At 38.4% G+C, this 13,811-nt stretch overlaps 1 pseudogene; it reads left to right on the top strand.

Annotated features, from left to right (window-relative positions):
• The first annotated feature begins 6,301 nt into the window (after positions 1-6,301).
• LOC115667203 (factor of DNA methylation 2-like) lies at positions 6,302-10,038 on the top strand (annotated as a pseudogene).
• The last annotated feature ends 3,773 nt before the right edge of the window (positions 10,039-13,811 follow it).

Genomic DNA, 13,811 nt, shown 5'->3' with positions numbered 1-13,811 from the left:
CCACGCATCCCCGAAGGGATGGTGATTGCAGATTAGAAAATTTCATGCTCTCGGTCGAGCATCCATACGGTCAGCAAATCTACGCTGGTCACTTGTGTTGGTTTTGAATGAATCAGAGATTAAGTCATACACTAGAGTACCTACAGGGAGGAAGAATGAAAAAAAAAAAAACATCCGATAAGTAGAGGCATCCACGTAATTGGGATGAGGGTGCCAGAGAGATTTGATTTTCTTCTGTTTAGATGTTAAACAGAAAACAGATGAACAAGTTCGAGCCATTTTACGTCAGGTCAAACCGGCGTACGAAAGAAAAAACAGAGGAAAATCTTTTTTTTTTTTTTGGTAACCGAAGTGTCCGGGCCAGCTTGCGCGCACCTCGACTATTCCTCGGAGGAGACTAGCACAGCAACCCACCGTCATGGCCCCCCACTTAAATCACAAGTGTTCAGCTGGGGAATCGAACCTGGGACCAGTGCGCCTAACCACACAATCCCAAGTACGCCCTAACCAACTGAGCTACCCATGGGTGAGGAACAGAGGAAAATCTTTCATTTAACCCAATTGCTAAATAGCTTATTATTGGCTTTTTTTTTGTCGGAGCTTATTATAAGGAAGTCAATAATCATGAATGATTAAAGGCTAATTATTCTAAAAGATAAAACCCATTGTTTTAATCCTGTCCTATTGTTTAGGGGTGAGCATGCTCCGGGTGGACGGTTCCTACCTTAGAATCGGGAATCGTTCGCTGAGGATCGGTTCTGAAAAATTGAAATCGGGAATCGCTCATTGGTTTCATGAACCCAATCAGACCGGACCGCGGTCCAGTTCGGTTTTCAGGTGAGTTCATGGAACCAATCCCACCAAGCTTTCCTGGACAAATCAGAATGATAAGAGAAAGAAACCAACACAAGAAAGTCGATTTTGCAAAGTGAGAATAATTTTAATCTGAAAGCAATCTGTCAAATAGCAGCGGTCCGGTTTCCGAGTAGGTCCGTAGAATCGGTCCCATCAAGCTTCCCTGGACAAATTAGAAAATGATAAGAGAAAGAAGCCAGAACAAGAAAGTCAGTTTTGCAGAGTGAGAATAATTTTAATCTGAAAGCAATTTGTCAAATAGCGAGACAGAGAAATACAGCCTACTAGCAGCATATCATAGTGTTGAGGGTCTCTAAAGTCTTAAACTCGAATGAGATGAAGTCGTGTTGAAGGCATGTAAGATTGACGCTAGGGTTGCTTCGTGTTCTTTCTTTTTTGAGGATGCGAGCAAGTAAATTCCGTAAAAGAAGTGAGCTGATAATTTTTCAAAATATATATTATATATAAATATACCGGTCCAAGCAGTTTCACGCCTGGAATCGGGAGCCAGACTGGTAGCCACCGGTTCCAGTAAATTGGAACTAGGAACCGAATCGAACCGAACCAGTCCCCACGGGAACCGCCGGTTCTAGGCCGATTCGGTCCAGTTCCGGGTAGTTCCCAGTTTCTTTGTACACCCTTACTATTTCAAATTTCTATTTCATTTTGTGAAAAAAAGGTCTTTTTGTTGAAATTTCCGAAAAATATCATTGAAATTCCTCTTTATTTTTTACACATTAAGACCATAAATCTTTTTACTATGAAAATCTAGAGAACCTCTCTCCATCAATAATTGAATTGAAACTTTTATTGTCTTACTTGCCTCAGGCATATTTTCCATTATTACTACATATATCGTCAATTACGAACATATAGATGAACAATAATCACTAGAATTTATTAGAAATATGTCACGAAAGTATCTTAATGATGAAATTACGAAAAGTGTAAGAGAGAAATCTGAACATACAATCATCCATCAAGTGCATTGAACAGCACAAAAGATATTTCAAGTGTATAAATAGTGACTTGCTGTGGACATGAACTTCATAGCATAGCACTCTCTGTTTAGCATGACCAAACCATCAACCATTCATCACTCTGTAAAAACCTAAACCCAAAGGAATCATGAAGCAAGCCTCCAAGTTGATGTTGGTCTTCCTCTTGGTGACTCTAATTTGTAATACTCTCTCTCAATATTATGAAACCCTGGCATGATTTTCTATTTTATTTAGGCAATTGATCTCATTTCGTTAATTGTTAGGGAGATATTTAACATTTTTGTTTCATAAGCTAACGAAAGGCTAAGGAAGTACCATGAATACCCTAATTTGCATACTTTTGTAATTGCTTTCCTTCGTGTGCATGGCACGTGCTATTTCAAAATTAATATCTCCCATAAAGAAAAAAGAAAAATGGCAATATCTTGAATTTCTTTTCCCTTTTTTAGGTGAGCCATGGCTGGTGACAAGAGTTGAAGCATCATGTTAGAGGGATATTGATTGCTTCTTTCAATGTCATGGGGCCAAGTTGGCACTTTGCGATATGAGGACTCACACTTGTGAGTGCATCAAACGTGCATTAACTAGTTCCTCTGATATTAATGTCAAAATCCCTAATTAGTTCGTCTATGGAATCGAACTCCCGTTGATATCTTTCAATAATCGAATCATTAATAAATTTGTCAAATCTTGTGAGCTTGAATTGGTCCTTATAATGCTTTTGATTTTTCAACCTTCCTATATAACTTTAGTTGGTTGATGCTTTATATGGTTCGAGATCTCCGTATTTCAACAATATCTAAAGAATAATAAACGAGTAATGCTGAAATATGAATTGATCATACTTGGTTTGATTTTTGCTCAAAAAGGGGAACGAGGGTGTCTTGATGCTATCATCATAATATAATCCTACATCATGACCACATCATGACCACGTAGAGCCAATCATTTGATTTTTTTAAGCGATATTTTCATCTTCTTCTTTTTTCGATTCAAGCACTTTGACCACATCATTAGTATTTTAATTTGTTGTATTAATTTCTTAGTGAGATTAAATTTCATAAAAAGTCAAGCGTCGGAATTTTGAAAAAGAAAACGAAATTAAGAAAGAGCCTTAAGAAGACATATACTTTTAATCGCAATTCGACAAGTGAAATGCTTATTTGATGGCCATTTGGCAAGGATATGATTTATTGAAAATTATTCACAACAATCTAAAGAATCACGAGTAATGTGACTAATCGCACCTCGGGCATAGATTAATAAGAGATTTAGAGTGCGTTTGTTTCGCGAAAAATGAATGATTTAGGAAACGTTCTTCTAAAAATAATTGCTCGTTTCGCTTACAAAAATGAATGAATGAAGAACATTCTCGTCGTACATGAAAATATTTAGACATGAATTATTATCGATAATGGAAACATTTTCCATCGACTGATTATTTTAACCGATACAATCTATCAATCTTAGGAAAATATTTATTTTCTGTGAAACAAACGGAGTTTCATGAGGCCCTATTTGCTCAACAAGTCGATCAAATTGAAATAATTAATTGTCGCGACGGAGGGTTTCGCCTAGTACGCGCTAAGTCTAGGTTCGGGATTTAACTCGGGCTCTCCCAAGCCCATACCATATCGCGACTTAGGGTTTAAGTACTTAACATGCAAGTGGTTTATATCAAGGAGTCGCCACTAATCGATTTGGGGTGGGTCGATTAGAAACCCAAATAAGGTGATGGGAGAATCACCCTATTCCTACGGACCAGAGATTAAAATGAGTTCGGGGACTTGGTTACACTAGTTGGATAACTAATGCCCTTTTGGGTACCATTTTACCTTGTTCATTTTTTGAAAATATTTGTCAAGCAATTTAGATTGATTTTAGGACCTTTCTCCTAACATGTGAGGTGATCAAGCGAGTGCATAATCAGAAACGATTAGCAGTAAAAAACACAACAATTCATGTAGCCTAAGGTTCTAACCTTAACTAAGTCAGATGACATTCAAAACACAACAACTCATGCAATTGTATTAAAAACATGCATAATAGTACAACGGTAATAAAAATAACATGCAAAATACTACCGCGCAATCTCAGGCTTGTCTAATTTAAACATGTCAATTTATGCGATTATTTTAACAACATTGCATAATAATTAAAACATTTAGATATACCACATAATTTTTTAATAATTTTTTTTTCTTAAAAACAATATATAATAATAATAATAATAATAATAATAATAATAATAATAATAATAATAATAATAATAATAATAATAATAATACGGAAGGAGAGAGAGAAAAAGAAAAAAAAGTAAAATAATTTTTTTAAAATTTTTTAATATTTTAAAAAAACGGAAAGAGAGAAAAAAAAGAAAAAAAAATTTAATTTTTTTAAAAATATATTTATAAAAAAAAAAAAAAAGAAGTCGGATCCGGGTTGGTCGGATCCGACCCGGGTCAACGGATCCGACCCGGGGCATTGACCCGGGTCGGATCAGCTGATCTGGGTCGGTCGGAACCGACCCGGGTCAACGGACCCGACCCAGGGCGTTGACCCGAGTCGGGTCAGTTGATCCGGGTCGGTTGATTCGGGTCAGGTCACCCCCGCGTGTACAAACACGCGGGAACGCCGGAGGAGCCAAAATTGGCCTTCCGCCGGCCAACCCAGGCCGCCGCCAACCGAGAACCGACTCCTGGAGAACATTACCAAGTCCCACCGCCCACCTGGGTCGCCGTCCGACCGCCGCTCGCCGGCCGGAGACCGAATTAAAAACCGGCCTCTTTGAGGCATTTTGTCGAGCAGATGGCGTGCGTGACCAAAATAAACGGTTTTCGACCTACCTCGGGGATCCGGCGCACTCCGGCGGCCTACCTTACTTTCAACGGCGACACACAGACCATAGGGGACGACGGTATGGGCCGAGATTCGTGCGAAACGGCCGGCACAAGTCCCGGCCAAACCGGGCATAGAAACAGGGGCGAACAGGGGACTCGAGGGGCTCACCGGTCGGCGGAGATTCTGGCGAGTCTCCGGCTGATCTGCGGGCGACGGCGCGACTACAGGGACCTGCAAACGCTCAAATCTCCTCTCTTTCTCTCTTTTTTCTCTCTGTTTTCTCTCGGTTTCTCTCAGACTCTCTCTGTTTCCCTCTATCTCTGTTTTTTTTTTGCTTCAAATGGCCGACCCTCTCTCTCTGCCTCTCGCCGGTTTTTATAGGCGAATGTCGGAGTCCCTCTGCTCCATTACGTCAGCGTGACGACGGCCTGCACCGGCCTACCTGCCCCGCGACTTTCGCGGCCATTTGCAGACCGGTGCAGGGGGGCCTGGTTCGGTGACGCAGAGCAGAGAAACAGGGAACCAAGAGGGAGGAGGAGATAAGGGAGCCGGGAAATGGGGAAGATGGGACTGGCCATTAATGCTAGTCCCGTCGGCGTGCTCATCCAGCCCTGCTTTGGCCGGATAGCGACGGTGAGGAGCGGCGCCGCCGTGCGTCACGCTGCCGTCGCGAACAGGGGAGAACAGGGGAAAAGAAAGCGACCGGCGCAGGGGAGAAGGAAGGAGAAGGGCTGGACCGGCGGGGGGAAGAAGAACGAAAAAAGAAAAAACGGGCTGGGCCCGCAGGGGGAGGGGAAAGAAAAGAAAAAGAAAGAAGAATGGGCCGGGCCCCATGCGGGAAAAAGAAAGAAAAAAGAAAAAGGGCCGGGTCAGTCAGGCCCCAACCCGGCCCAACTTGATTTTTTTTATTTTTTTTAACTCTAATAGGCCATATTAATACAAATGTGCCTAAATTCTATATGCAATGTATTTAAATAGAAATATTTTTTTGTTTTAGGAATTAAAGAAAATTAATTCCTAAGTTTTGTGTAATTAATTTTGGGCAAATCAAAAATAGGTATCAACATTAACTATATGTGAATAAATAATTTCTTGAAATGACATTTTCTTATTTTTGAATGGCCAATATTGAAAAAAGTACGAACTTGAAACATGAATTCCTAAGGCTATAAAAGAATCACGAAAAAGTCAATAAAATAAAATAAACCCATACTATAGAGGGTTAAAATCACGAAAAATTCTAAATTAATATATCTATGATAAATTTATCCAAAAAAAAATTTAACCATCAAAAACCCAAAATTGGTACGTTTGTGATAAATTTACTTTTCGTTAGATTGGATTAATACCACAAAAAACCTCAAACTGATATACTTGTAACAAATAAAGGGTAAAACCTCACACCGATACACCATCAACTGTACGTGTCATCAAATTTAACGAAAACTAATCCAGAGTAAAGTTATCATAGATATACTAGTTTAGGATTTTTGGGTTAAATTTATCACAATATATCAATTTGGGGTTTTTTTTGGTATCCACGCCATTGTAAGAAAAGCCCTGAGCGAGAGGAAGTAGCGAGTAAATTCTTCTTCCTTTTCTCCCTTCCAAATCGCTCTGTTACTTTCGCTCTCCGTTCGGGATTAGCTGCGATCCGAGCTCGCGAAGTGGAAATTTTCCAAACCCATGAGGCGAGATTTCCGCCGGTTCAAGCTCGATCGGCGAAGCAAGCTCAAGAAGGAGGAGGTAAGAGGGTACGATTCTTGAAAAGTTATACTTCTCTGTGTGCGAAATGCGAGACATGGGTCTGAAAATCTTGTTCGTGGGCCTGTATTTGGCTGAAAATCTTGTTCGTGGGCTTGCATGCACGACATTGATGCGTAGCAAGTATCACAGTCTCCCGCCATGCGTGCTCATCCTGCATTCTTTTGAGGTAGAGCGACCTCGTCATCGTGGTTAGTAATGTTGGGCTTCTTTGGGGGGCGTCGTATAATAATCCGGCAAACCGGGGGTAGTCAGTTTCGTGCTCTATTTTTCCTGCATAAGTGGTGTGACTGTTTCTTGACTTTCTTACCTGAAAGCAGCTGCTTTTGCAATGTCTTGTTGATCTGTGAAAAAATTTTCTTTTCCACTTCTTTAGATCGGAAACAAATGGGAGATGGACTACAGCTCTGAAGAAGATTCAGATATTAGTGATTCTGAGATATTGGACCACATAGACGGACCTTATGATGAGTTGAAATCCGGGAAGTACAAAGTAAAGGGCCCAAATGGAAGCTTAAGATGCGCTTCCTGTACGGGCAAGAAAGAGCAGGACTACAGGTATGAAGAACTATGTCCACATGCGGCAGGGGTGGATGAAGGTTCTGTGAATAGAAGGGGCAAACGAAAGGCATACCACCTTGCCTTGGCGAAGTACCTGGAGACAGACCTAGCCAGCGAGGCAGACCAAGCTCAAAGAAGACACAGAATTGTCGCGCATCTAGCTAACGAGATTGATTTGACGAATGAAACTCTGGAGGAATTACAGTCCGAGTATATTGAGAAGACTTTGTCACTGAGTAGGATGCTTGAATAAAAAGACAAGCTTCACTCTGCTTTTGTGGAAGGTTCTCTCTCTCTCTCTCTCGTGTGCTTGTGTGCATCCGGCCATGTATATGGACATTCTCGTCTTTATCAGATTGTAGGTCATAACATCTATGTAGTTCATAGTTGCTCTAGTGCAAGTTTTATGTGCACTTCATCAATTATCGAAAGTTATGTGGTCAGTGCTGCATGCTAAAGAGATGTTATGTCGAGGGCACTTTCCACATGCTGACTTTTTTATAAGCCTGAAGACTGATACTGGCACCAAATCTTAAATTCCCATTAAGTTCTATATGTGACTACTACATGCTCTCATTCTAAAGAAACATGACTTAAATTTTCTTGTATTTTATTGTTTTTACAGAAAAAAGGAGGATGCAATGCCTTCAACGTGACATAATACAAAGGACATTGTTGGAACAAGAGAAACTTAGCAATGAGTTGGAAAGGAAGAAAAGAAAGATTAATTGTTGGAGCAAAGAATTGAACAAACGTGAGGCCCTAACCGAGCGTGAGAGACAAAAGCCGGATGAGGACAAGAAAAAGGTTACACGAAGTGAATATACTATTTGCCAAGACTATTTACTTCTGACTTTCACCTTTTAGCTACCTTGCTAAACTAATATATTTTTGGAGCCTTCGTAACTATGCTTCACGTGCAATTCTTTTGAGGGTGGTCTTTGATTCATTTCTGCCTCGATCACCAAGTTTATAGAAACACGGGCGAATTTGTCATTTTCTTCAATTGATGCAAAGTTGTCATCAGACATGTCGCATGGAAGCATTTTTACTGCCTGCGTCTTAGAGAATAGTACTTAAGAAGGAAATAATCGGTTGCTCTTCATTGTTTGAACAATAAGAGCCTGATAGAAAAGGACACCAAAATGTTTGAATAATAAGAGTGCTTACTTTTTTTGTACTCACTAAGGCGAGACAATTGCTTTGAAAACTTAGCAGTTGGCAGGTTCTCGTAGTCTGCTGAAACCATTGGCATATGTCGTATTTAGTCAAGATTGCATCACAAGATGTATACTGATTTCTTAATTTGTCCTTCTAGATCGATGTCGAAAACAGTTCTATCCAATTAGCATCAATGGAGCAGAAAAGAGCTGATGAAAATGTCCTCAGGCTGGTGGAAGAACAAGAGGTGTGAATGCCAGTGAAAAAAACTTCCATTTGATTACCATGGCATATTCTGCTTTATACATGATTGACACTGCTAGGATTTTTAGAGGGAGAAAGAGGAGGCCCTGAGTAAGATCCTTGAGTTGGAACAGCAGCTTGATGGGAAGCAGAAATTGGAAATGGAGATTGAAGAGTTGAAAGGAATAGTAGAAGTTATGAAGGACCTTGAAGATCAAGATGATGAAGCTGTTGAAGAAAAGATGGAGGAGATTAATGATGAACTGAAAGAGAAAGAGGACGAGTTGACCAACTTGGAGGATCTGAATTCTGCCCTCATTAGTGAAGAGCGCCAGAGCAATGATGAAATGCAAGAAGCTCGTAAGGATTGATCCAAGTACCATCTCTATTTTTTGTGCATAGCCACACACTAGGTATAATTATGTCGCTGGCCCTGAGTAATATCCTTGAGTTGGAAGAGTAGCTTGACGGAAGCAGAAATTGGAAATGGAGATGGAAGAGTTGAAAGGAAAAGTAGAAATTATGAAGCACCTTGAAGATCAAGATGATGAAGCTGTTGGAAAGAAGATGAAGGAGATTAGTGATGAACTGAAAGAGGAGGAGGATGAGTTGACCAACTTGGAGGATCTAAATTCTGCCCTCATTTGTAAAGAGCGCCAGAGCAATGATGAACTGCAAGAAGCTCGTAAGGAATTGATCCAGGTACCATCTCTATTTTCTGTGCATAGCCACACACTAGGTATACTTATGTCGCTGGCACTGACTGAATATTACCCCTTTTTCTCCAATCTGTGAAAAGTTTTTGTTCATAATTATCACAGATCAGAGTGTTATCAGAAAATTCCTCTATTTAACCCATACAAATGTCTCCTTGACTAAAATAGGATCTGATTAAGGCTCTGTTTGTTCACGGATTTTGAAAATATTGTCCTAAAAGTGATCGCTTGTATCGCTTGAAATAATTAGTCGATGGAAAATGTTTTCATTGTTGATAACAGTTTATCTAAACATTTTCACAAACGATGAAAATATTCTTTGTTCATTCATTTTTTGTAAGCGATATAAGCAATAGTTTTTAGGAAAATATCTTCCAAATTAGTCATTTTTCCGCGAAACAAATGAAACCTATATTTGATTGCTTTATCCATGCCCCCATTTTTTTTTATGGAAGCCTTGGTAATTCGATTGACTGGCCAATTGATTGAAACTTACCGAATAAGATGGAGCCTCTTTATAGATACCCTGTTAAAATTTCAAAGTTGTTTTGACACTGGGTTACGGGTTTTGCAGGGATGAATTTGTCTGAAGGAGGTCTGCCAGAGCTGATGTTTTAGACTATTCTTATAGCGCTGCTGTCGCTGATATTGATACTCTTGCTATTATTATCATCACTGGACAGTAGACTGCTTTGCTATTATTATCATCACTGGACAGTAGACTGCTTTGAACTTAAATTAGCTGATCAAACATTAGGATGTTCATCTGTGTATCGGACCATGGTTCCTCTTAAACCCTGGAATTCCCAGAATTTGCTTTCTTGCTTTGCCATGTTAGCAAATGGTGGGTGGGGGTTTGTGTTAATTTGCGGTGATCTTCTGAAGCCATGTTATTAGTAATCCTTACAAAGCTTTCTTGGGTTAGTTCTTACCACGCATCCCTGACGGGCTGGTGATTGCAGATTAGAAAATTTCATGCTCTCGGTCGAGCATCCATACGATCAGCAAATTTACGCTGGTCACTTGTGCTGGTTTTGAATGAATCAGAGACGAAGTCATACACTAGAGTACCTACGGGGAGGAAGAATGAAAAGAAGCATCCGATAAGTAGAGGCATCCAGGCAATTGGATAAGGGTGCCTGAGAGATTTGATATGCTTCTGTTTAGATGTTAAGCAGAAAACAAATAACCAAGTTCGAGCCAGTTTAGGTCAGACCGGCGTACGAAGAAAAAAGAGAGGAAAGTCAAACCCAATTGCTAAATAGCTTATTATCGATTTTTTTTTTATCGGAACTTATTTTAAGGAAATTAATGATCATGATTGATAACAGGGTAAACTTGTTCTGATAGATAAAACCCATTGTTTTAATCCTATCTTATTGTTTAAAGAAATCATGATTTAAATGTTGAGATTAATGCAAACCAATGTGGTAAGTCTCTCCCGGTCCATTCAAAATTTCTATTTCATTTTTTGAAAAAAGAAGTCCTTTTGTTGGGATTTCCGAAAAATATCATCCATTTTTTTTTTACACATTAAGAACATAAATCTTTTCACTATGAAAATTTAGAGAATCTCTCTCCATCAATAATTGAATTGAAACTTTTATTGTCTTACTTGCCTCTGGCATATTTTCCATTATTATATATATATATCGTCAATTAAGAACAGATAGATGGACAATGATCCTAAAATTTGCTAGAAGGATGTGACGAAGTTATCCTAATGATGAAATTACCAAAGGTGTAAGAGAGAAATGTGAACATAACCTGAACATGCAATTTAGTAACAATAATCACTAGAATATGGTAGAAATATGTCACAAAAGTATTTTTATGATAAAATTACCAAAGGTGTAAGAGAGAAATCTAAACATACAATTATTCATCAAATGCATTTAACGGCACAAAAAATATTTCAAGTTTATAAATAGCGACTTGTAGTGTTCATGAACTTTATTGCATAGCACTCTTGGTTTAGCATAACCAAACCATCAACCGTTCATCACTCTATAAAAACCTAAACCCAAAGGAATCATGAAGCAAGCCTCCAAGTTGATGTTGGTCTTCCTCTTGGTGACTCTAATTTGTAATACTCTCTCTCTCTCTCTCTCTCTCTCTCTCTCTCTCTCTCTCTCTCTCTCTCTCTCTCTCTCTCTCTCTCTCTCTCTCAATATTATGATATTCTGGCATGATTTTCTTATTTATTTAGGCAATTATTCTCATCTTGTTAATTGTTAGGACGATATTTAAAATTTTCGTTTCATAAGCTAACGCAAGGCTAAGGAAGTACCAGGAATACCCCTATTTGCTTAATTTTGTAATTGCATTCTTTCATGTGCATCGTATGTGCTATTTCAAAATTAACATCTCCCAAAAAGAAAAAAAAATGATAATATCCTGAATTTTTATTTTCCCCCTTTTTAGGTGAGCCATGGCTAGTAACAAGAGTCGAAGCATCGTGTCAGCGAGACGTTGATTGCTTCTTTCGATGTCGAGGGACCAAGTTGGCACTCTGCGATTTGAGGACTCACACATGTTCCTGCATCAAACGCGCATTAACTAGTTCCTCCAATGTTAATGTCGAAATCCCTAATTAGTCAATGTGCACAATCGAACTCTTGTCGATATCTGTCAATAATTGAATCATCAATAAATTTGTCTGATCTTTTGAGCTTGCATAGGTCCTTCTACTTCTTTTGATTTTTCAACCTTCCTATATAAATTTAATTGGAAGATGCTTTATATGATTCTAGATCTCCATATTTCGACACTACCTAAAGAACAAAAAACGGGGAATGTTGAAATATGAATCGATCATACTTATGTTTGATTTTCGCTCAAAAAAAGGGGAACAAAGGAATAATATAATACTACATCAAGACCACATCATGCGTAGAGCCAATCATTTGATTTTTTTAAGTGATATTTTCTTCTTCTTTTTTTATTATTCGATTCAAGCTCTATGACTTAGTATTTTAATTTGTTGTATTAATTTCTTAGTGAGATTAAATTTCATCATAAAATCAAAACGTCGGAATTTTGAAAAAGAAAATGAAATTAAGAAACAGCGTTAAGAAGTCCTATGCTTTTAATTGGAATTCCACAAATTTTTCTGTGGAATGCTTGTGCGATTGCCATTCTGTAATGATATGATTTATTGAAAATTGTTCACAACAATTTAAAGGATCACGAGTAATGTGACTAATTGCACCTCGGGCAGAGAATAATAAGAGATTCAGGGTATGTTTGTTTCGCAAAAAATGAATAATTTGGAAAACGTTTTCTTAAAAATGATCGCTCATTTCGCGAACAACAATGAATGAATGAAGAGCATTCTTGTCATACACGAAAATATTTAGACATGAATTGTTATTGGTAATGGAGACTTTTTTTTATTGACTAATTATTTAAAGCGATACAATTTATCATTCTCAAGAAAATATTTTTCAAAATATTTATTTTTTGCGAAACAAGTAAGACCCTATTTGCTTAACAAGCCGATTAAACTGAACTAATTAACTATATGTGAATAAATAATTTCTTGCTCCTGAGGATGTTCTTTATTTTTTAATGACCAATACTTGAAACATGAATTCTTCGACAAGAAAAAAAAGGTTTAATATCACGAAAAATTCTAAACTGGTATACTTGTGACAAATTTACCCAAAACTAATTTTTTTTATCACGAAAAACCTCAAATTAGTATATCCGTGATAAATTTATCTTCCATTAACTTCCGTCAAATTTTACCGTTAAATTTGTTAATCTAAATAATTGTTTGGGATTTTTCGTGATATTAACCTTAATAATTTTCACATAGACTTACCACGTCACCATGTTACGAAAAATCACAAATCGGTACATTTGTAATAAACGGAAAGTAAAACTCCAAACTGGAGTGTCATCCAATTCAACAATTTAAGAGTAAAATTTAACGGAAACTAATAGAGGGTAAATTTGTTATAGGTGTATGAGTTTTGGCTTTTTAATGGTCAAAAAATTAATTCAGAATAAATTTATCATATGTGTACTTGTTTGGAGTTTTTAGTGATATTCATCCCAAAAGAAAATGAAACTATCCCTAGAAAAGCCCTAAGCGAGAGGGTGGGAAGTAAATTCTTCTTCCTTTTACCTTTCAAATCGCTCTGTTACTTTCGCTCTCTGTTCGGAGCTAGCTGTGATCCGAGCTCGTGAAGTGGAATTTTCCGAACCCACGAGGCAAGATTTCCACGGGTTCAAGCGCGATCAACGAAGCAAGCAGCAAGCTCAAGAAGAAGGAGGTAAGAGGGTACGATTCTTGAAAAATTATACTTCTCTGTGCGTGAAATGCGAGAGATGGGTGTGAAAATCTTGTTCGCGGGGCTTGCATTGGGCTGAATGTGGGCTTGCATGCACGGCATTGATGCGTAGCATCACGGTCTCCCGCCATGCGAGCCGATCCTGCATTCTTTTATCATAGAGTGACCTCGTCATCATGGTTAGTAGCGTTGGGCTTCTTGGGTGGCGTCGTATAATAAGGCAAACCGGGGCGTAGTCAGTTTCGTGCTCCATTTTTTCTGCATAAATGGTGTGACTGTTTCTTGACTTTCTGACCTGAAAGCTGCTGCTTTTGCAATGTCTTGTTGATCTGTGAAACCATTTTCTTTTCCGCTTCTTTAGATGCGAAACA

Source organism: Syzygium oleosum, unplaced genomic scaffold, assembly GCF_021117445.2.
Source record: "Syzygium oleosum isolate NSW1041296 unplaced genomic scaffold, Sole_v2.1 Sole_v2.05, whole genome shotgun sequence".
Lineage (NCBI taxonomy): Eukaryota > Viridiplantae > Streptophyta > Magnoliopsida > Myrtales > Myrtaceae > Syzygium > Syzygium oleosum.
Note: the sequence above shows the minus strand (reverse complement) of the source record. Positions and strands in the feature narration are given on the sequence as shown.